Source organism: Camelus dromedarius, chromosome 35 (assembly GCF_036321535.1).
Source record: "Camelus dromedarius isolate mCamDro1 chromosome 35, mCamDro1.pat, whole genome shotgun sequence".
Lineage (NCBI taxonomy): Eukaryota > Metazoa > Chordata > Mammalia > Artiodactyla > Camelidae > Camelus > Camelus dromedarius.
This window is the reverse complement of record NC_087470.1, coordinates 12,424,099-12,446,077: the sequence shown is the minus strand read 5'-3', so window position 1 is coordinate 12,446,077 and position 21,979 is coordinate 12,424,099. Positions and strand designations below refer to the sequence as shown.

Below are 21,979 nucleotides of genomic sequence, written 5' to 3'. Positions count from 1 at the left end.
GCTGCATGCCCGTGATCACCATGGAAATAACCCCGCTTGTCTTTCAACTTAGACTGGCGTGGCTGTCATGCCCCAGCCCTGTGAATGGCATCATGTAGCTTCTCCCAAGTGGCCCAAATGACTGACATTGATTTTCTTAATTCATAGGAAATGGTATGTAACAATAAGAGAAAAAGATAGTAAGAAATTTTTTGGAAAAATAGAAAAAAACCCAATTCTTCCCCAGCTGGGGGAGCGTACCCTGTGTCACTCACCCCACTCACTGCCTGGCACCTCCTCCCTTCGGACTCCATGTTCAGAAGCCACTCTGAGCCTTTGAAGAACATTTTGCCTCATGACACTGTTGACTAGGACCTGTGACCTCTCTGTCCCTGGTTAACTCTCTCTTCAAAGCCATTTAAATTTTATGCAGGCTCATCTGCTCAGATGTAAGACTAGCCTCTTTAAACGTCTTGATGCAGCTCCTTAATGAAGATCTTGAGAAGGAAACCTAGCCAAAAGCAGGGATGTATGCACATAGTGACAGTAAACTCAGAACTTTCTGAAGTTCAGAATCAGATGCGTGGGAGACTCAGGAAAGACTTTTATAAGGTAGCAAGGGTAAAGTGAAAGGACGCAGGCTGTGTGAGACTGAAACATCCCGGTCCCAGCCAGCAAGGCACCTGCGTTCAGGATGGTGTGTGGGGAGTGCAGAGTTGTCACAAAGAAAGAAGTGGTGGGATGGGAGGGAGGACAGTTAGGTACTTTACTGGGGAGGGAAATAGTGGGCTGAACATTTCCTGGTTGAACAAGAGGACTGTGACATGATGTGCTTGTATTTTGGAGAGAAGGGTTTTGTGGGGATAGGCCTAGGGAGAACTCTCTCTGGCTGGGGAGTCAGCACAACAGAGAACAACAGAGAACTGAGCAGACCCCAGGCCCCTGCTGGGGGAGGGGCTGCCCATCAATTCGAGCCCTGGGGGCTGCTTCTTTCCCTTAGCTGGGGCCTCAGAGCTCCCTTCAAAATCCAGTCCTGTTGATACAAAAAAAAACATGGGGCATGAGAAGGGCTGTGCCCCAGGCTTTGGTTGAGCCCCTGGAATGTGCCCCGCCAGATGTGGGTCCTTGGTTTCATGCAGGAAAGAATTCAAAAGCAAGCCACTGTTGAGTAAAGGTAGATTTATTCAGATAGATACATTGAAAGGCAAGAGAAACACCACGAGGTTTTGGGGTTTGATGCTCAGATTAAAAGTAGGTACTGGGATATCAAAATTGTAGAATAGATAAACAAGATTATACTGTACAGCACACGGAAATTTACACAAAGCATTATGGTAACTAACAGAGAAAAAAGTGTGACAATGAGTGTTAATATGTGCATGTATGACTGAAAAATTGTGCTGAATACTGGAATTTGACAAACATTGTGAAATGATTATAAATCAATAAAAAATGTAAAAAAAAAAAAAGAATGTGAGGAAGTTTTCAAGGAATGGTTCCAGATATAAAACCCTTTCTGAGCATTTTCTCTATTTTGTGTGAAATGCATTTTTACTTGAAATTTGACTATAGTTGATCTTAATTATTTCAAATATGGCAGGGTTTTTAATTTTTTTCAATTTCTTCTTTCTCTATCTCTTTTTTTTTTTGAGCATGAAATCTGTTAGAACTAGGGCTAAAGCGTAAACAAAGCGTTGCTGAATTTTAAGTGTCATCTGTTGGCTGTAATGCTTAGAAAACGTCTGTATTTTGAAATACAAATCTTTAATGCTAACTGAAAAAAAAAGTAGGTACACACTCCACAGACAGAGTGTGGGCCTTCTCCAAAGAGGGAGAGGGAGGGGTGCCCGCGAGGTGGCGCTGTGTTGCTGGTTTTCATGGGCTTGGTGGTTTCATATGCTAATAAGTAGAAGGACCTGCCTAAGGGCAAGGGGTTGGAATTCCCAGGGAGTTGGCCATTTCCCACCATTTGACCTTTTTTGGCTAGCCTTCGGACTGCCATGATGCCTGGGGTTGTGTTATTCACCATGTTACTATTACAATGGGTGTATAATGATGCTCAAGTTCTGCTAGAAGTTAAATCTCTTCATCCTGAGCCTCAAGGCCTATTGGGGGTTGAATGCTTCACCATTTTGATGTTAATTACTGTGGCCTTCCTTGAATGGCTGTGCTCTGCTCCCTTCCATCCTGTCTCACTGTGATGACACAGAGAGAGCAAAGGCCAGGCCCTGCCTGTGCTCCTGCATTTAACAGGGGGAGGGGTGGTGTGGGCTGAGGATGACTCTGAGTGGTGAGAAGGATGTTTCAGATTTTCCCACATGGGACATGGGGACTTGCCAGCAGCCACCGCAGATTTATCTCACGTTCATTATCGCTTGTGTCACTCATCTTTTTCTGTTTTTTTTAAGTATTTAATCGAAATTTAATATCAGATTTCTTTCATAAATAAATTTCTCTTTTCCTTTTCTTTGGGGTTCTATTTGGGGGTTAGGCAATTAGGTGTATTTATCTGTTAGTGGAGGCCCTGGGGCTTGACCCCAGAACCCCGTGCATGCTAAGAACTCGCTCTACCACTGAGCTCTACCACCACCTCATCATCTTTTTCTTTTTGCTTTAGCTGCCAAGAATCTTACAGCTGAATTTCTAGTTGGCCTTTAACACTTACCCTGACTTCATGGCATCGATTTTTATGACTTTACCTCCCCCTGGTTTCATTTAAGTATTGAATCTCCATTTTCTCTTCACTCTCACTTTTGTCTTTTTGTTGTTATGGTTGTTAAGCTGTGTTTAAAAAATTGTTTAAATTCTCTTTTAGCAGGAGGCTGAAAGTAAATATATATGTAAACAAATTTATCACACTTAAATGCTTTTATACATTCTAAGCTGTTTAGTAGTTACTTAAAAACCAAATGGAATATTAAAGGGATAACATTTTAAAATCACGTTTTTAATTTTTTCTAAAGGTATAGCTGATTTACAATATGATATAAGTTTCAGGGTGTTAAATAGATGCACAATTTTTAATGTTATGCTCCTTTTATAGTTTTTGTAAAACATTGGCTATATTCCCTGTGTTGTAAGATACATCACTGTAGTGTGTTTATGTTACATGGAGCAGTTTGTATAAGAAAGCTGGTTATCGCAGAGTCTGGGGCGTGGCTGTGTCTGACCCAGGTTCCAGGTCACCCTGCCTGTCAGACCCCAGGCCCTCACTCCTGCCTGTAGGGCAGCGAGTGGAGGCAGGTCTCATCAGCGCTGGCACCACCCCCTGAGTGGGAGTGACAGCAGTGACTGTCTGTGGACATGCAAATTGTTGTTCCAGGAGCTTTACATGCATTCCTGCATTTAATAATTAAAGCCCTCCTGTGAGGAATCATTTTATGTTTTTAATGAATAATACATTTTATTTTGATTTTGATAGAATTCAAACTTCCGGAAAATTTACAGGAATAGTACAATAAACGCTTAGATACAGTTCACCTAAAAGGGGACAATTAGCCCTTTTGTGTCTGGCTTATTTTAGCATAAAGTTTGAAGGTTCATCCGTGTTGTAGCCTGAATCAGTACTTTATTCTTTTGGTTTGATAATATCCTTTTTCTTTTTGTTCATTTTTGGTCTATTTAAACATATTTTAATTGAAGTCTAGTCAGTTTATAATGCTGCATCAGTTTCTTGTGTACAACACAACACTTCAGTTATATAGGAACATACCTGTATTCATTTTCACATTCTTTTTAAACATAAGTTACTATAAGATACTAAATATATTTTCCTGTGCTATACAGTATAAATTTGCTGTTTATTCTATACATAGTCGGTATCTGCAAATCTTGAACTCCCAATTTATTCCTTCCCATACCCTCTCCCCTCTGGTAACCATAGTTTGGTTTCTATGTCTCTGTGTCTGTTTCTGTTCTGTAGATAAGTTTATCTTTTTGTTTGTTGGTTGTTTTATTTTTTTTTAGATTCCACATGTGAGCGATCTCATATGGTATTTTTCTTTCTCTTTCTGGCTTACTTCACTTAGAATGTCATTCTCCAAGTCCATTCATGCTGCTGCAAATGGCATTAATTTATTATTTTTTTATGGATGAATAGTAGTCTAATGTACAAATATACTACAACCTCTTTATCCAGTCATCTGTCAGTGGACATTTAGGTTATTTCCATGTCTTGCTATTGTAAATAGTGCTGCTCTGAATATTGGGGTGTAGGTGTCTTTTTGAATTAGGGTTACTTCTGGATATAAGCCCAGGAGTGGGATTTCTGGGTCATATGGGAGGTCAATTTTTTGTCTTTTGAGGAACATCTATAGTGTTTTCCACAATGGCTCCACCAAACTGCATTTTCACCACACTGTAGGAGCGTTCCCTATTCTCCACAGCCTCTCCAGCATTTATTGTTTGTGAACTTCTGAATGATAGCTATTCTGACTGGTGAGAGGTGATACTTGATTGCAGTTTTGATTTGCATTTCTCTGATAATGATATTAAGCATTTTTTCATGTGCCTATTGGCCATTTGTATGTTTTCATTGGAGAAATGTTTGTTTAGGTCTTCTGCCCATTTCTGGATTGAATTGTTTGTTTTTCTTTCTTATCAAGTGTAAAAGCTGTTTACATATTCTGGGAATTAGGCCCTTGTCAGTTTCATTCATTGCAAATATTTTCTTCCATTCCATAGGTTGTCTTTTTGTTTTGCTTACTGTTTCCTTTGCTGTTCAAAAGCTTGTAAGTTTAATTAGATCCCACTTATATATATTTGCTTGTATTTCTATTGCTTGAGTAGACTGATCTAGGAGAACATTGCTGAGATGTATGTCAGATGATTTGCCTATCTTTTCGTCTAAGAGGTTTATAGCGTCTTGTCTACATATTTAAGTCTTTAAGCCATTTTGAATTTATTTTTGTGTATGCTGTGAGGGAGTAGTCTAACTTCATTGATTTACATGCAGCTGTCCAGTTTTCCCTACACCATTTGCTGAAGAGGCTATCTTTATTCTATTGTATGTTCTCACCTCCTTTGTCAAAGATTCAAAGACCAAAACTTTGTGGGACTATGCTTGGTAATTTTGTTTATACATTCATTGATGGATGGATATTGTTTGTAACTTTTGGCTACTATGAATATTGATGTACAAGTTTTTTGTGAGAATATTTTTTCATTCTTTTGGCTGTAGAGTTGGCCCACCTTATGTGTAGTTTCCACTTCATGGATCCAGATGGCTGATTGTAAAGAGACTCGAACATCCTTGGATTATGGTATCCAGGGTGGGGGTTCCAGAAATCAACCCCCCGAGGATACTGAGGGATGGCTCAATATGTAGGAGGGGAATTGCTGAGCCATATAACTCTAACCTTTTGAGGAAACACCAGACTTCTGCAAAGAAGCTGCACCATTGTCCCTTTCCAATGGCCACATATAAGGTATCTCTTCCTCCTGAATGACATTGTTATTGTCCATGTTTGATTATAACCATCATATTGGGTGTAAAATGAGATCGCATTTTGATACTGATTTGGCTAGTGATGCTGAGCATCTTTTCATATGCTTATTGGACATTTGTGTATCTATTTAAATCCTTGGCAAATTTAAAAATTGGGTCGATTTTCTTTGTCTTGTTCAGTTGTAAGCATTTGTTATATATCCTGGATACTAGTCTCTTATTAGATATATGCTTTGCAAAATTTTTCTCCTATTCTGCAGATTGTCATTTCACTTTAGTTTTCTTAAACATTAAAACAATTTCTTTATAGGGGAGGTAATTAGATGTATTGATTTATTTTATTTTTCTTGCTAAGCACACACTCTATCCCTTAGAAACAAACTTCCCCTGTAATTTCACTTTCTTGATGATGTCCTTTGTAAGAAAAAGGTTTTAATTTTGATGAAGTCCAGTTTACCTGCCTTTATCTTCTGTCACTTCTGCTCTTGGTATTGTATCTAGGAAACCAAAACCTATCCTAGGACCTCAAAGATTTATACTGCGTCTTCTTTTAGAAAGTTTATAGGTTTAGTTATTATGTTTCTGTCTGTGATCCATTTTGAATTAATTTTTATTTGTTATATACAATATGGGGGTCCAGGTTCCAGATTCATTCTTTTGCCTGCAGATACCCAGCTGTCCCTGCACCATTTGTTGAATAGACTATTCTTTCAATGGAGTGTTGTTGGCACTCTTGTGGAAAACTGACTGTAAATGTAAGTTTTTCCCCTCTGGGTTTTATTGTGTCTCATTGATTTATTTATCCAAACTTATGCCAGCACTATACTGACTTGAGTACTATAGCTTTTTAGTAAACTTTAAAGTGAGTCCTCCAACTTTGTTCTTCTTTTTCAAGATTGTTTTGTCTGTCCTGGGACCCTTGCACTTCCATATGAATTTTGGTATCAGTTTTTCAATTTTTGAAAAGAAGTCAGCTGGAATTTCGATAGCGATTCCACTGAATTTGTAGATCACTTTGGGGAGTCTTAACATTTTTAACAATATTGTCTACCATTCCATGAACATGGGATGCCTTCCATATATGTAAATCTTTTAAAGTTTTCTTCGGTGATACTTCAAAATGTTCAATGTACAAATCTTGTAAATTTTTGTTAAATGTATCTCTCATTTTATTTTTAATGCTGTTGTAAATGGAAAGGCTAAGCTTCTTAAGGCTGGGACTATATATCAATTTGTTTATTTCTAGGATTCGTACACAGCAAATACTCTAGGTTTAAATTTGCTACATAAATCTATCCACATCTCTTCCCACCCCCATGTTATAAGAAACCAAGACCCAAATTAGGCTACCTGAACACCTATGTGGAAGTGAGAAATGAGACCCTTGGGTGGGGCTTTGTGTAGATGATACTGACAGCTTATTCAGGATGGCTTTATCTTAATTTCTTTTAAACAACCCTTTCAGTGTATTTAGTCAGATACATTAAGAACATGCCCTTTTGATGTGCAGAGGAACTAAGATTATCATTTTCAAATAATTTCTAGTGAGAGTGTGGTACTTGAAACCCAATTTGCATCAATCTTTGAAGATTTATGTTTCAGGAGCTTTGACTAAAGAACACATGTCTTTATTCAATAATGACAACTAAATGCTCAAGCAACATGTAAGAGTTTGAGCAAACTGCCCCCGCCCCATAGTGCTGGTTGGCTGCAGCTGTAAATGGAGTCAGCGCTTACCTCTCCCTGTACGCTTGTGCTGATCTGCTCAAAGGGTTTCGTCCAACAGTTTGTCTGTAGTCTGTTGGACAAAGCCATAAAACATTGATTTAAGTTTGCTGGAATGGAATATATTCTTATTAATATTAAGTAAGCACATATTGAGCGCTTACTGTATGGTGGAATTGTCCCTCAGCCTCACATGAATATTATTTCTCTTAAAACCTCACATATTTCCTTGTTATTCTCACTTTAAAGATAAGGAGACTGAGAATTAGGTCTTCTCTCTTTTGGGGGGAGCACATTATCAATGACTGGAAGTTGTGAGGAAAAAGATATTGATTCATCCTGAAAAAACATTTTTTTGAGAGTCAGCAATGAAGAGGGTGACCACTGAAGAAGGTGTTCATTGTTCGAGTGAGATGAGCCCCAGGTTGTACGGAGTCAGCATCCTTGTCCTGGACACGGCCAGTGTAGAGCTGCGTTGTGGGTGAGGCGGCGTGTCTGCGCAGGGAATGAGGATGCCAGGCCATTGGGCTGTTCTCAGGCCCGGTGGGGCTTTCTCTTAAGGGCAGTGGACCGTCATTGACAGATTTTAAGTAGGGGACTAGGGTGCTCTCATAGATCATTTTGTATTTTAGAATGCTTGGAAACATTTAGAAGGCTTGGCAGGAGGTGATGTGATGAGTCAGAGTAGGGTGGCTGCGAGGTGTAGCAGTGTTCAATTTTCAAGTGGTTTTCAGTCCCATGTTTGTGGCTCAGTAGCCATGTCACATTGGATGACGCACTCAAGGAAGTGAAACAATTTATCTAATCAATTAAAGCAGTGACGTACCGACTTCCCAGGACTGCTGTGGAGATCCAGTGATATAATGTGTTCACAGTGTGCAGCATGGACCCCAGCGCAAAGTCAGTGCTGAGTGAGTGCCAGTGAGTTCCTGGTTGGACAGGTGTGGGTGGTGGGGCTCGGTGACTGAGGAAATCTGGGCTCTGAAGGATGGGTCCAGTCACATCTGTGAGTGATGAGCCCGAGCTGGGAGAGGCAGAGAGACCTTGCCCCCCAACCAGGGGCCCTGGGCAGGACGGCTATTGGAGGAGATCCGTGAATTCAGCTCTTTGCAGGTGGAGTTGGAGGTGCCCATGAGACATCTAAGTGCAATGTCACGAGCTCAAAGAGGAGGTCTGGGCTCAGGCTGTGCATTTTCCTATAATCTCAATCCCTGAGGATGCCGAGGTATTGATCACTGAACGTGAAGGCATACTTTACAGGACAAGTGAATAGTAGTATCATCTCTGTCATGAAAGCTCACGTCTCTTTATTCATCACCCACTTTCCTAATTGGGTACTTACAGGGCGGTTCTTCACCGCCCTCCCCTGGGCTCTGGCTCCACATTAAAGAGCTGGTGAGCCTCCCTCTTTTCCAGAAGAAGACACATTTAGCTGGTAGCCTTCTGTACCTCGCCAGACGTAGAATTTCAGTTTGTTGATTTAATTCTATTTTCTGTTGGCCATCTCCTGACAGGAGAGAAGTTTTACCTCATGATCATGTTTCAATTAGCTGTTACTAAGAATTTCTGCTCTGATCCATAATGTATGTATTTTATTAACTTTGTAGAGTATTTCTCATTTTTCTGTCTTTGCCATTTAATTTTGTATGCCATTTCAAGTTTCTATCCTGTTTGGGGCCTTATTTTTTTTTAATTAAACAGTATCTGTTAGTTAAGAAAAGAAAAGCAAAGAAACAATGCACATGATACCTAAATTTAGAAAATATCTAGTTTGTTTCCTGTCTCGGCAATGGAGTGATATAGAAACTCGTTAAAACCTTCATTACATAAGTTCCTTAAAATGCTGATTAAGAAATAAAACCTTCCTTCCTCATCTTTCAAGCTGCACAGCTAATTGCCAAGAAAGTGATGGGAAATACTCAGAATTCAAGACAAGCAAGAAAGGGATTCTGGGAAGTAAGCGAGCCTTAGAAGTGTTTGGGGGGCGTTTGGCTCCTGAGCTGGGTTTCAAATGCCCTGACAGGAGGGCAGGAGTTGAGCCCCAAGCCTCTCACAATGGGAGTTGAGTGGCTGATCTTATGTAAGGCCAAGCAGATCCCGAGAAGCCTGTTTTACTAAAGGGTGAACTAAGAGAAAAAAATTCCTCAAGGCAAGAAAGTAAGGAAAGTCAATTTTGTTGGGAGAGGGGAAAAATAACAAATCCAAAGTAGGGATATAATTTAAAGCTGTTCTGGCATGAGAGTGACCACAAACTCCTGGCAGAAAAACACAGCTACTCCTGGAATGAGAAGTTGTGTTTTGAATGGATCAGTGAACAGCCATTCCGAAAAAGGCCTCCAGAGTCTTGTGGATCAAGATACTGGACTGCAAACACCTCTCTTCCAAGGTCTCATTCAAATAACTGGAAATGTTTTAAAGGAAAGAAGCCATAATCATAGTTCTATTTATTGACATTACTATATGCTAGGAATTCAGAGGTGACAATGGAGTCACCTTTTTATGGACCTCACTTTCTGTTTGGGGAGACAAACTGACATAGTTGGGGAGCTTGGTGGAGGGAGTTGTTAGTCTGTTGCAATTAGCTAGGAAAGGAGATTAAGAAATCAATGAAGAGTGGGTGAACTTTTTAGCTGAGGAGAGTCTTGTTCAGTTGGCTTTTAATTGCAGGCTCGATGAGTTTTCACTGGAGGGAATAGATCTTACGGAGGATGGACTTAGCTCAGGCCTCTTCAGAATGGACAAGTGAACCTGGACAAAGACAGTCAAATCTGTGCAGACATTGAAGTTCACTTGAATGAGCTCCATCCCTGAGCCAAAAATAGGACAAATATGAAGCACTCCTTGAGGACAGAGGAGTGGTTTTTAAGGTTCTCCAAGAAAGAATCCCAGGGAACTGTGATGGCCAGTTGTCAAACTGTGACTTTTTTCTTTGGACGGTGTAACCACCAAGTATATTGGACTTTTATAGGTTTCCATTTCTCTTTAATTCATGTCAGGTGATGAGGTCGTGGGCACAAGCATTTGACACCTTGTCGAGGTGACTTTGGGTACCTGCCTAGAAGCGCGGGCACAGCTGAGGATGCATCATACGTCTTGCCGCCCTTCCCGTTCCCTGGCTCCGTGATCACGGCAGAGTGGTTCCTTGTTGACCTGTCCTTCTCCTCTGTGACATCATAACCCATGAAAAGACTGGAGCGTATTAACTTGGTTTTGTTAAAGTCAAAGGAACAGATCTAATATGGAGTCAGATTTGTTCTTTCCTACTTCAGTAGTACCATGGAGAAGGCACTTTGGGCAGCTTTTTATAGGGTCCTGGAGGCTTTCTCTCTCAGCCTCTGGGCGCCTCTATTACAAACTCTTCATAGATATCTGGCTTGCTGGAAATCACTCCGACTCTTTTGCCCTGAAAATGTGTTCTGTTTATAACTCATCCCTACACCTTGGAAAACAACTCAATAAAAACTCAGTGGGTTTTCCACCAACCAAGGGCAGGGGTGAGGGATATCATGTTATAATTTTATAAAATAATAATAATAATAATAATAATAATAATAATAATAATAATAATAATAAAGGAATACTTAAAACAGCACTGGGCACATAGGAGAGAGTCAATAAATGGTTCCTGGCTTAAATCAAAAGTGATGGTTCAGTGATTCCATGGCTGCTGTATTTGCTGTGCTAGTTACTCCTTTGCTCCATTACAATTTTTTTTACTGAAAAAGAAATTCATGCATGTGGTTAAAAAAATTCAGAGCACAAAAATACACAAGTGAAAGAATTTTTCCCTCATCCTCTGTTCTTTCAGCCCTCCCTGGAGATGCTACTGTTTACTAATCTTTGTGTGATTTTCCAGATATGCTATGCACATTCCCACCTATGTATGTAAATTCCTTTAAAGTTTTAGTTATATTTAACTTAAAGTGATGTAAATACTGAAGTGGCTTCTTCCCCGGTAATAGAAAAGAACAAATCTGTCTCCATATTAGATCTATTCCTTTGATTTTAACCCTGTGCTCTGCCTCCTAGGCTTTATCTTGCTTGTATAAAAATGTTGCCTAGAGCCTAAACTATACAGGGGAGCCTATTCTGAAGGCTCTGCCCTTTAAGGATATTTAACACTTTTTCATTCATAAAAAGATTACAAGTTGCAGAATAGAAAATAACGTTTGTTTTGCTGGAAGTTTACAGAGATTTGACCCAGGCAGATAGCTGCAAGAACAAAGGATTCTAAAAACAAAGAATTCCTACACCAAGAAGTTTGCTACAACCAAGCACGTAGGAAAGGAGCCTGAATTCTGACTTGGGGAGATGGTTTTCCAGGACATTAGTTTGCCATCTAGGTCTACAGAAACTTGCTATTCCATGCCCCAACACCTGGTCTCCGAACTTATTGGCCTGTCCTAAACTGAGAAGAATGAATTTGGACTCGGTAACACTCCTATCTACCTAGCAAGCTGGGCACTGGAACTGAAGACAGCTTTCCCACACCCAGGGAACTGCTGTGAGCCCTTGATGGTTCCACCAGGGTGGGGTGTGGTTTACCCAGGAGGGATAGGGACTATGCACCAACACTGAGGCAGTCTGCTCTGTCTGGTGCTCTGATCTACCTACCGCTCCCCACCAGCCCAACACCTGGGACAGTGGAGCCAAGGCAGAGATCGTGCCTGCCTGTTTCCCAGCGTGTAAAAGCTGAATATGTACTCTTCCCAAGGTAGTTCTGAGCGACAACACCTTAGGGTGCTTGGTTCCCAGAGCAACAGGAAACCCAGCTCTGCGTGGGGGCAATGGGTGTGATCCCCGTAGGGGTTCTGCAGAGGCCTTGGCTGGAGGGCTGGACCAGGGAGATAAAACTTGAGCTGCGGGACTTGAAGTGTTAGAGAAGGGTACAGAGGCAGGACTGCCTCCTCCTTTGTGGTGCCCCCAGAGGTAAAGCTTTTTCTCCGCATCTCCGCTACTCCCCTCCCCTCTCCAGATCCCTCCCTTCTCTCTGCACCTCCTGTCCATCTGTCTCACTCCACTTTTCCCCTCCTCCCCTCCTTCTCCCATCTTCTCTCTCCATTGCTGCCCCAGCTTTTCTCGCAGAACCAAGAAGATCCCTGGCCCTCCTACGCATGCGCAGTCGGTGCCCGCTGGACCGCCGGGTTGGAAGCCCCAGCTCCAAGCTGGGGATCAGCCCCAAAGGCTTCTCATCTCTGTCTCCCTGTAGGCTTTGGCTCCTTCCAGAAGCCTGGGCCTCTGGCTGTGGAAGTGCAAGTTGGGGTCTCCAGGGAAATGGGTCAGGCGGCTGCGGGAGGGCGGTATGCGTGTCACAGCAGGCGAGGGCGCGAGTCAGCGTGTGTTCAGCTGAATTCCTTGGACCAGGCCCCTCTGACCGCGCCACCTGCCCCGGCGCCCTGGCCATAGCTGCCCAGGGCCAGGTGTGCACCTGCCGCTTCTCGCCCCAGCCAGGCTCCCCTCAGTCCACCGCTGGCGTCCCCTTCCCCTCTCCTGCTCGCGAGTCCTCTCCTCCTGGGCTTCCTCTCCTCGGCCACCAGCCCGTCCCTGCTCCTGGGAGGGCTGTGTCCCGGGCCGGCAGGGTCTGTGGACCCGGACGGGAGTGAGCAGCTGGGGCTGGGGCTGGCCTCCGAGCGGGGCTGTAGCCCGCGTCCACACACTGCCATTTTCCCTTTCCCGCTCCCTGAGGACAAGCTCAGCAGCATGGGTGCTGCTCCCTGGGCTGAGAGGCTCCAGCTGTAAAGTCCAGCTTCTCCTGGTGGAGTCAGGAAAAGGGAGCCCCAGTGCTGAGCGAGCTTCCTTCTCCTCCCTCAGTGTTTCTGCCCCAGGTAAGTACCTTGAACACTTTCAGTTGTTATGATGGCTGTGCTTGTTGATGTCACGTGTTTTTATAGTGAGAGGGATTATAGTGTTGAAAGCAGGGCTTTGTTCATTTAGAAATGAACTGAAGGCATGAGGCTGCGACATCCTCCTTCCTTCCCTCTCCCAGAGTGAAACATGTGACCGCTGATTTTAGGAATACAGTTGCAGTCCCTAAGTAGTCCAGCCCAGCTAGTATGTGTTAACAGGAACAGCACCACCAGAGGCGTTGAAGACCTAGGGACATTGCAGTCCTAAAGAGCTCCTGGCACAGTTTGGTTTGTTTTGGTTTTTTCTTTTTCTTAAATTGTGGGGCAGACTAGTTGTATAGAGTGAAAAATAATTGTCAAGAAATATTTTTTCATATAACAGCTTTATTGTGATATTCTTCACACACTGTGAAGTCCATCCATTTAAATGGTACAATTCAGTAGCATTTAGCATATTCACAGTGGTGCAACCATTATTATTCCAGAACGTTTTCATCACTTCAGTAAGAACAGTGGAAATGAATGACCTAACTACCCCTCCCCAGTGGTGGTTCTAAAGAAGTTTCTTGGCTGTTCCTGACCCTAAATTAACTTGTTACATTCCATGAAATATCTGGTTGGTATTCTAATCAGAATTGCATTGAATCTGTCTATCAAAACAGGAAGAATTAATGTCTTTATGGCTTAAACTTCTTCTACGCATGAATAAATCTGGGACCCTATCTTTTCATCTGTCCAGAGCCTGGCCCATGGGAAGTCCTCACTAATTGTTGGGCTTGTGAATGATGAGATTCTATACATCGTTAGTTGCAACTGTTGCCTTTCACAGGAGAGAAAAGTAACCTCAGTGAAGCCAAGTAACTCTCTGATGGTGAGAAAGATTTCAGTCAGTGCTGGAGTGATCTAGTGGACTTGGTGCTTGCAACCAGAATTCTCCACCACCTACAGCTAAGGGGATTACAGTTTTCTTCTATTTTTTTCTTAATGGCGTTGCTTTTATTTTTACTTATTTTTTAAATTATTTTCATTGAAGTGTAGTCAATTTTCAATGTTAGTTTCAGGTGTACAACAGAGATTCAGTTATAAACATATTCATATGTATATATATATGATTTAGATTGTTTTTAGCACAACTCATTACAAGAAATTGAATATAGTTCCCTGTGCTATATAGTAGGTCCTTGTCATTTATTTTATATTTATTAATGTGTATCTGTTAATCCCCCCTTTCCTGCCTGCTAAACACAGTTTGCTTTCTATGTCCATGAATCCATTTCTGGCAGCACCGTTTTTCCTAGTAATATATGCTGGTTGGCTGCTTTCAGTTTCAGTAATTCCATCTTATCTGTGGGCATTTTTCTTCTGGTGGGCCTCTATGTGTTTTGCACATGTGGTAATAGAGATCTGTATTTGGGAGAACTCCAGGCCTAGTGTCGCCCCTGGTATGGAGCGCCCACTGAGCTGATGCTTGAACTGGGAAAAAAAGCATATTAAATGTTGGAATTTCCACTATGGTTGAGAATTCCAGGTTTCTATAATCTGTTTAGCCCACCTTAATATTGGCTGCACCCATACTGGGTAATTTGGTGGAAATTCATGGTATGGTGTTGTAGATACAGGGACTTGTATGCTTCTTCTCTTTCCTTTTTCTAACACATATTCTCCTGGGCCTTCCAGATCCTCCCCCAGAAGTGCCGAGGGAAGGTTTGGTGCTATGCTGAGGCAATATCTGTTAATAAGACCCTTTCCTCATCTCTTCTGAGCCTCCATTTCCTTCTCTGCACAATGAGGGTTTAGACTAGATAAGTCCTTTTCAGTTTCTTTTTAAGCCATGTTTCCTTTGAGAAACAGAAAATGCAAATCTCTCCTCCCATCCCAACACTTTAGATTTTGATAAGTCCTCCAAGGAGTGACATAGCTCTTTGTGGAAAATTGATGTGATTGTGATTCCAGGTGTCATAGAAAAGACTCTTCAGTGATTTATTGCAAGGAGAAAGCAGGAAAGGGTCAGTATGTCACACTTTCTAGTGTGAGCACAGGAGTAGGCGCTTGGGTTTAAATACGGTGACTGACGTGGCCTCTCTCTAATCTTGCACAATGTGATAAACCTCTCTCCCTCAGTTTCCTAATGTGTCAAGTTGGGGTGATAATATTTTAAGGCTTTTGTGAAACATTATACACATAAACCATTTGTGTCTCGGTAGAAACAAGACCTGCTAAGGAGTCAGGGATTTCTTCGGAAAAAAAAAAATTTGTCCATAGCAGTCTGTCTGTGTGTATTTTGAAGTTTCTGGGAAGTGAGGGTTGAGTCTAAAGTCCATCATGGGACAGGTGGCCCATGGGTCTGTGTGCCTCAGATTGCCCCCTCCTCCCCAGTCCTCTTCCTCTCAGTCCAGGATGAAGTTCCCTAGTATATTTACACAGAGGCCTTGTGGAAATGGCTTTTCATTTTATTGTTTCACCAAGAAAGGCTGCCATCATGATCTCTGTGGTCAGTTTTTGGTGACCTGAAGGCTATGCAATTGGGGGTTTCTATTTAATAAAAAGAAAAAAAATTACGAATACAAAATTAGACCTAGGGTGGTGACAGGGGCTGTTGGAAGTGGGGAACATTAGCTTTGTTAGTTTCAGGTGCAGTGTCCTCTGGCCACGAGGACCCATCCTCGTGCTCTTAAGTTGGAGGGACAAGTGGATTCAGTGGGAAATTTAACTGAGTGTATCTCATGGGCTGGGCATTGTTCTATTTGTACTGTGTGTTCCTTATTTGAGACAGTGAGCTCATTTAACCTCAATAGCCTCTTTAAAAAATTAGACTTTTTATTTTAAGATGTAATGTAGATTCCCATGTAGTCATAAGAGATTATATGGAGAGGGCCTATGGTCTTTTGCCCAATTTTCCTTAATGGTTCCACCTTGCAAAGTTGGGATACAATTCATTACTGACTCACTAACCCTTTGAGGTTTGTGTTATTGCCCTCATTTCTATTCATGATTAACCTGGGTCTTAGAGAAGCACACAGGCATGCCCAGGTCACCCACATGGTTAATGTAGAGTCGGGTGGAATGTGGGCTTGGAATTTCCAGGCAGTACCATTATGATGGTCTGTGGCAAGCAGCAGCATTCACTTTGCTTGTTTATTCATTCATTCAACAAACTTTTATTGACTAACCTCAGTGGGTCAGATGCTTTCATAGGGTTATCTGATTCTTCAGCAGTACTGATAATCAGGTAATATTTTCTTTTTTAATCTGAGAAAATTAGCTCTGCGAAGTTATAAACCCCCCAAAGGAAGTATAGCTCATAAAGGAGGGATAGTAAATTTGTACAGTTCCCGTTTTTTATGCAGGTGGTACCCTAGGCATTTTACATTTTACATATCCATAATCCAGATATATTCTTGTAAGGCAAGGATTTCTTTTTTAATTGAAGTATACTCAAGTTTACAATGTTGTGTCAATTGCAAGGTGTTTTTTGAATTTTGAATTAAAAAATATTTTTTTAGGAGAGTAATTAGATTTATTTATTTGTTTCATTTTTTAAAATGAGGTACTGGGGATTGAACCCAGGACCTTGTACTTGCTAAGCACGTGCTTACCACTGAACTGTACCCTCCTACCCAAGGCAAGTTTTCTTATCCATTATTCTGCAGCTTAGGAGTTCAAATAAATTGGAGTTGAAATCCAGATGTTTTAATCCCACTGTGGTTCTTTTGTTTATATTCTGCTGAAGTGGGTTCAGGAAAGCAGTTCCTTTGTTCATTTCTTTATTCAGCAGTTTTGAGGACTTACTATGCATAAGGGTCTGGCTAGGTGCTTGGTACAGTAAACAATAAATGATCCTTCTCTGCAGGGCCCGGAAGCCTAGACCAAAAGCTGCGTAATGTGATCCGAGCTACGGTAGCCATGTGCAGACTCTGAGGACAAACTGTACCCCCGGCTTTGCTTGGACTTCCCTTGCCTTCTGGCTGGTACGCACCAGGTCACTGCAACCCAGAAGGGCCTGCAGCCCGCAGCACAGTATGTACCTCGATCTCCTCTCCCCTCTCTGCAGGGCCTGCAACATGAGCATCCCTGACTACGTTCAGAGTGCTGAGGACTACAAGACTTCCACATGGTGGTCCAAGCCGTTGGGATCATCTCAGAGGAGAATTTCTTTTGCATTTATAAGCAAATCTCCTTGGTGAGCTGGATCATCCCCTGCGGCTCCCAGTGGGCACTCTGTATCTACTACAGGCACCACTATGCGCCCGAGAATGGGTGGAGCGAACTCCAGAACAACCACAAGGTCGTGTGCCTTGTCACCATTGCGGAGTGCCTCTTGGCCAAGGCCTTCGATAAGCTCCACGTGCAGAGGAGCTGTATGGCACCACCATGCTTAATGACTCTCAGCTCTTTCTCTTTGTGCTGCATGGGGAGGTAGCCGAGCAGACACGCACCGACGTGGCGTTCAATCTACAAGGACTGCAGTGTGGTGAAGAGGATCGAGGGCTTCACTGAGTTACACTTCATCTTGCTCAAGTTTAAGTGGCTGGATGGGGCCCCCGACAAATCTGGGGACAAGATCCCACTCCTCTGCATCCTGTTTGAGAAGGAGGACTTCATGGGACTGGACACAGACTGAAGGTAATTTACCTGGCGGCCCGTCCGCCCTGGTTCTGTGCCAGGTTGCTTCCCTACATCCAGAAAGGGATCAGCAAGGAAGAGGGCTGTCTAGTAGCCAAGGGTGGAGGGAGGTGCAGCCCGCCGGTTTACAGACATTTAAAAGTGAATCCGCCTTTGTTTCAGAGAGATCCTTTTAGGGTTAGTGTGGATACTGCCTCCCACTTTTCAGACAGGAACCCTGGTGGGACCCTTGGAGCTGCTGTCCAATAGATTAGCCACAGCCACTGATGCTAGGAGCTCTGGGGAGGAGGCTGGTCTGAGCTGAGAGGTGCTGTAGGTCAAATGCACATCAGATGCTGAGACTTGTCTAGGAAAAAGAATGTAAACTATCTTGTTACTTTCTATATTGATTACATGTCAAAATGATAGTATTTTACATACAGTAGAATAAGTAAGATCTGTTCTTAAAATCAGTTTCTAGTATTTGTTTTTGTTTGTTTGTTTAGTTCTTTGTTTACTTTTTAAATGTGTCAACTGGGAAACTTTCTTTACATGGATCTCATTTCATTACTGATGGGTAGCCTGTCCTGGGATAGTCTCATCCCTTTGCTTATAGATGAGATGCTGAATACCATGATGCAGAATGAGGCTCCAGTTGAGGTGGGGGTGGAGCCGGTGTCTGCTGACTCCTAGGTGCAGCACCTGCACGGCTCAGGCCCTCTTTTCATGCCTGACAGTCACCATGCCAGGTTAAGACATCAGAAACACAGCCAGGGACTTCCAAAAGAACTCCTTATGCAGGAAAAGGCTTGTCACGGAGTTTGGGACAGAGCAGGGAAAGGTTCATATTCACTTTGTCCCTGTGATTATGTCAAAGGCCTCACTTTGTCTCGAAAGTGCAGACGAGCTCTTCTGGGCTTCCTACTCCCCACCTTCTGCTCTGTTTCCCCGTGTGTCCATCATGCTGTCCCTTGGGCAGGAGAGGTTGAGATGCCTTTGCAGAGAGGTGGTCCCCCTTTGCTGCCGAAAGTGAGGGAATCTGTGTCTCCCCGGCCTACGGCCTTGGGCCTTGAGTCTGGAGAGCACTCATGGCGGTCTCACAGGTGACGGTCGGAGCTCCTAGAACGTGCAGCTGGGTCCGCTGTGGAGGCGGTGATCTGTGATTCTTGAACTTACCTAAGATCAGATCCTAATTTCTGGTTGTTGGTCAGTTGGAGGAGAAGGTGCCAGAGAATTGATAAAAAGAAAGTCCAGACCAGCCCTGTGAGTGAGAGGCACAGGGGACCCGAGTCCCACCTGCGTGAGTTGCCTGGCGGACTCTGGATGAATTTTCAGTTCCTCCCCAGACATTCTTCTATGGCTTAAGGAAGGGGCAAGTAATGTCATGGCCATGATCTGTACTTGTCCTCACAGGGCCCTGTGATCTACATGTCCGCACTCCCCTTCTGCTCCTTGGAGATGAGGTGGCAGGTTTAGGAGCCTGGGCACTGCTGAAGGCACAGCTGCCAGCACCGGGCTTCTCCCAGACTGGCTCCGTTCACTTCACCTGTCACCTCCTGCTGAGCCCCGAGGCGTTAGTCCAGGTAGGTTCATCAGTGCAATGTAAGCAGGGACCAACTTCTCCCCCTGGACAGACTGCTGCGTGAGCAGTGGAAGCCTGGAGCCCTGCCCCAGCCCCATGGCCAGTGCCTCCTCTATTGTCATAGGAGGCACTGGTGACATTTTTGCTCAGCAACTGCTTGGCTCTGAGTCTGTAGACCCACCAGAGAATGCCAGCTTGTTTTTGCCTTTTCAAATCTGTCCTTGGGATTTCGCAGAGTAGTTGGATGTGTGCTTAGCCCATAGTGTTTGACACTGTCACCATTGTTTACCCAGAACCTCGTGTACCAGGCATGGTTCTCGGCATCAAAATACAGCAGCACATTAAACCTCCCTCCTGGTGGGTCTGTCTGTTTTGGTACAAAAAGCACCCAGCCAGCATCTGAACGTCAGTGAGATACTGCAGCCAGTGAGCTCGGGTCAAGCACGTTCTTCTCCAGTCACTTTTACTCCATTGTTCCTTTTACTATTCTACAGTCATTAATTTATAAAACAATGCTTCGGTGCAGGAGCAGAGCCTAATCCTCTCCTGCTACTCTTGGTGGGAGTGAGTAAAACTGTCCAGCCTGAAATGTGACCACAATTTGTAGCTCAAAAGCTGTCTAGACGCATGTAGGTGGAGTTTTGGTTTGGGGCTCTGACCACGTTGGTGTCCCCTGGCAGCGCTGCTCCACACAGGCCCCTGCCTTCCCTGGAGCAGGAGGTGAGGATGGGTCTCACTGTCCCTGCGTCCCTGGCCTCACACGCTCACGTAAATTCATGTACAGGCTGTCAAATTCATTTTTGTTCTTGTGTGTTTCTAATTTTCGCTTGTTCCTCTTTTCCTTTTTCTTTTTCCCTTTTTCTCTTGTACTGGCCTTTGAGTATGTTGTTGTGTCTGAAAAGGTGGGCTGTGCACACCCTGCATTGGAAATAGCTGGATCACCCTCCGTGCTGTCTCCATCACTTTAAAAGGCAAAAACTTAACAGCTGCCTTGATCCATGTATTATCCTAGTCATCTTTTTATTTTCTAATTTTTGGAATGTTTGCTTTGTTATCACATCACCCACTGTTGTTTGATACCTGTTAAAATCCTTGCTTTGAGGAACCTGTTTGGACCTCCTTATATTTGGTGACAAATGCTCCCTTATTAAATTTGTTTGATTGTTTTGAAGAAGTGAGATACGAATTGATTTAGGCGGCTGCTGAGGGATTATTTTCATGGAGTATTTAAACTTGTCAACTCAAAGTCTGCAGCAGCTTGCTCGATTCCTGCTTTTCCACAAACGTGCTTGGCACGCGGTTCCTGGCTGTCTCTCTGTGACGTGCGTGATGGTGCTGCCTGGTCGGAGGTCACTGGTGAGGAAGTGGCCGGCTCGTGGGTGAGAAGCTGTTGGAGGAAGCAGTCACCATTTTTTTTTTTTTTGCATTCAACTTCCCAGTGCCATTTACTTTACTTTGCCTTCATAAAGGGGCAGAAGCGGGTCTAAAATCCATGTCACTCTTTTGTTCCCTTTACAAGGCTGTTTTTTCTGAGTATCAGGACAACATGGCCTTCTCCTAAGTAGCTGGCTCACCTGGATCTGGTGGACACAGGGTCCGCTAAAGGGGACCTTGGCTTCCTCTCTGCTTCAGACAGTGGGCATTCAGAGTCGGGTCTGTGCTTTGCCTCAGCAGCCATGCAGTCCTCCCTGCACAGGACTTTACTTTTAACGCATGTTGTCAGTAAGTAGCTGACTCTGTGTCTGTTGCAGCTGACGTCCACCACTGACGGCCGTGTCGTTAGTTTGCCGAGTGCGTCTCCAACACCTAAGTCAGCCGTGTAGGAAGAAGCTTTGACCGACCTAGGACCTTGGATTCTCACCCCCACTCTGGTTCATCTCACCTGGGGGAAGTGTTTGGCCACCACCATCATGCTGACCATGAGGCCTTGTTTCTCCTTTCATGCTCTGGTCCAAATATCGACACTTCACCCTTCACTGACTTGGTCTCACTTGAGACAGGCCAGGCTTTCTGAAAGAGTCCATCACATTCTCGGGGGGAACAGAAGAAATGTAAGTGTCACAAGTAGAAGGAGTCTAGGCTGTCCGGGTTGGCAAATGCAGGCTGGGATCTGTGATGTGTGGGCTGTGCCCTGGACACAGGCCTTTCCCGTGGCTCTGAGAGCCCAGGGGTCGGAGTGAGAACAGCCTTGCCTGGGTTCCTCCATCCTCATCTGCTCACTGGCAAGTGTGTCTGCTAATTAGGAGCTTCCACAGACCTCGGGCCCTTCAAAGTTCAGACCATGGGAGAACCTTGAGTCCCTTCTCCTGGGCCTCCTTTGTGAGAATCCAGTGCCTACTGAGGTGACCCGTGCCAGGAGATGCCTCCCCATCCAGGAAGCACCCTTCGGAAGATTGTGACTCACTGCACCATGCTATGAGCTTGTGGGGTTCCGGCCATGGTCCCTGCAGAACCAGACTTGAGATGGGCTTAGCGATGGAAATGACAAGACAGATTCCAGGGCAGGGCTAGGGGGAGGGAACAGGGGAAATTTAATGTGACCTCAAACACATAGGTGGGTGCTGGGTCTGTTACTAATATGGGGAGCCTGGGAGGTACCTCCAGGAATCGAATTCCAGAGTAAATGGTGGACATGAGGCATTTTTAAGATGCCATTTGTCATCCAAGTTAGGACTTCAAAGACGCACACTGGTCTATGAGCCTGGGGCTCAGGTGAAGGAGCCGGACTAGAGATACACGTTGGGAGTTGTCATTCTTAGCTGGTGTTCACAGCCGTGTAGGTGGATGAGCTCATCTCGA

At 43.8% G+C, this 21,979-nt stretch overlaps 1 long non-coding RNA gene across 1 annotated transcript in view; it reads left to right on the top strand.

Annotated features, from left to right (window-relative positions):
• LOC116147423 (uncharacterized) overlaps window positions 1–21,979 on the top strand; it is a 133,901-nt gene that overhangs the window by 85,725 nt on the left and 26,197 nt on the right. The window contains exons 10-11 of the long non-coding RNA XR_010379070.1: window positions 17,048–17,619; window positions 19,012–19,181. This is a non-coding gene — a long non-coding RNA (uncharacterized LOC116147423). The remainder of the gene's footprint in view (window positions 1–17,047; window positions 17,620–19,011; window positions 19,182–21,979) is intronic.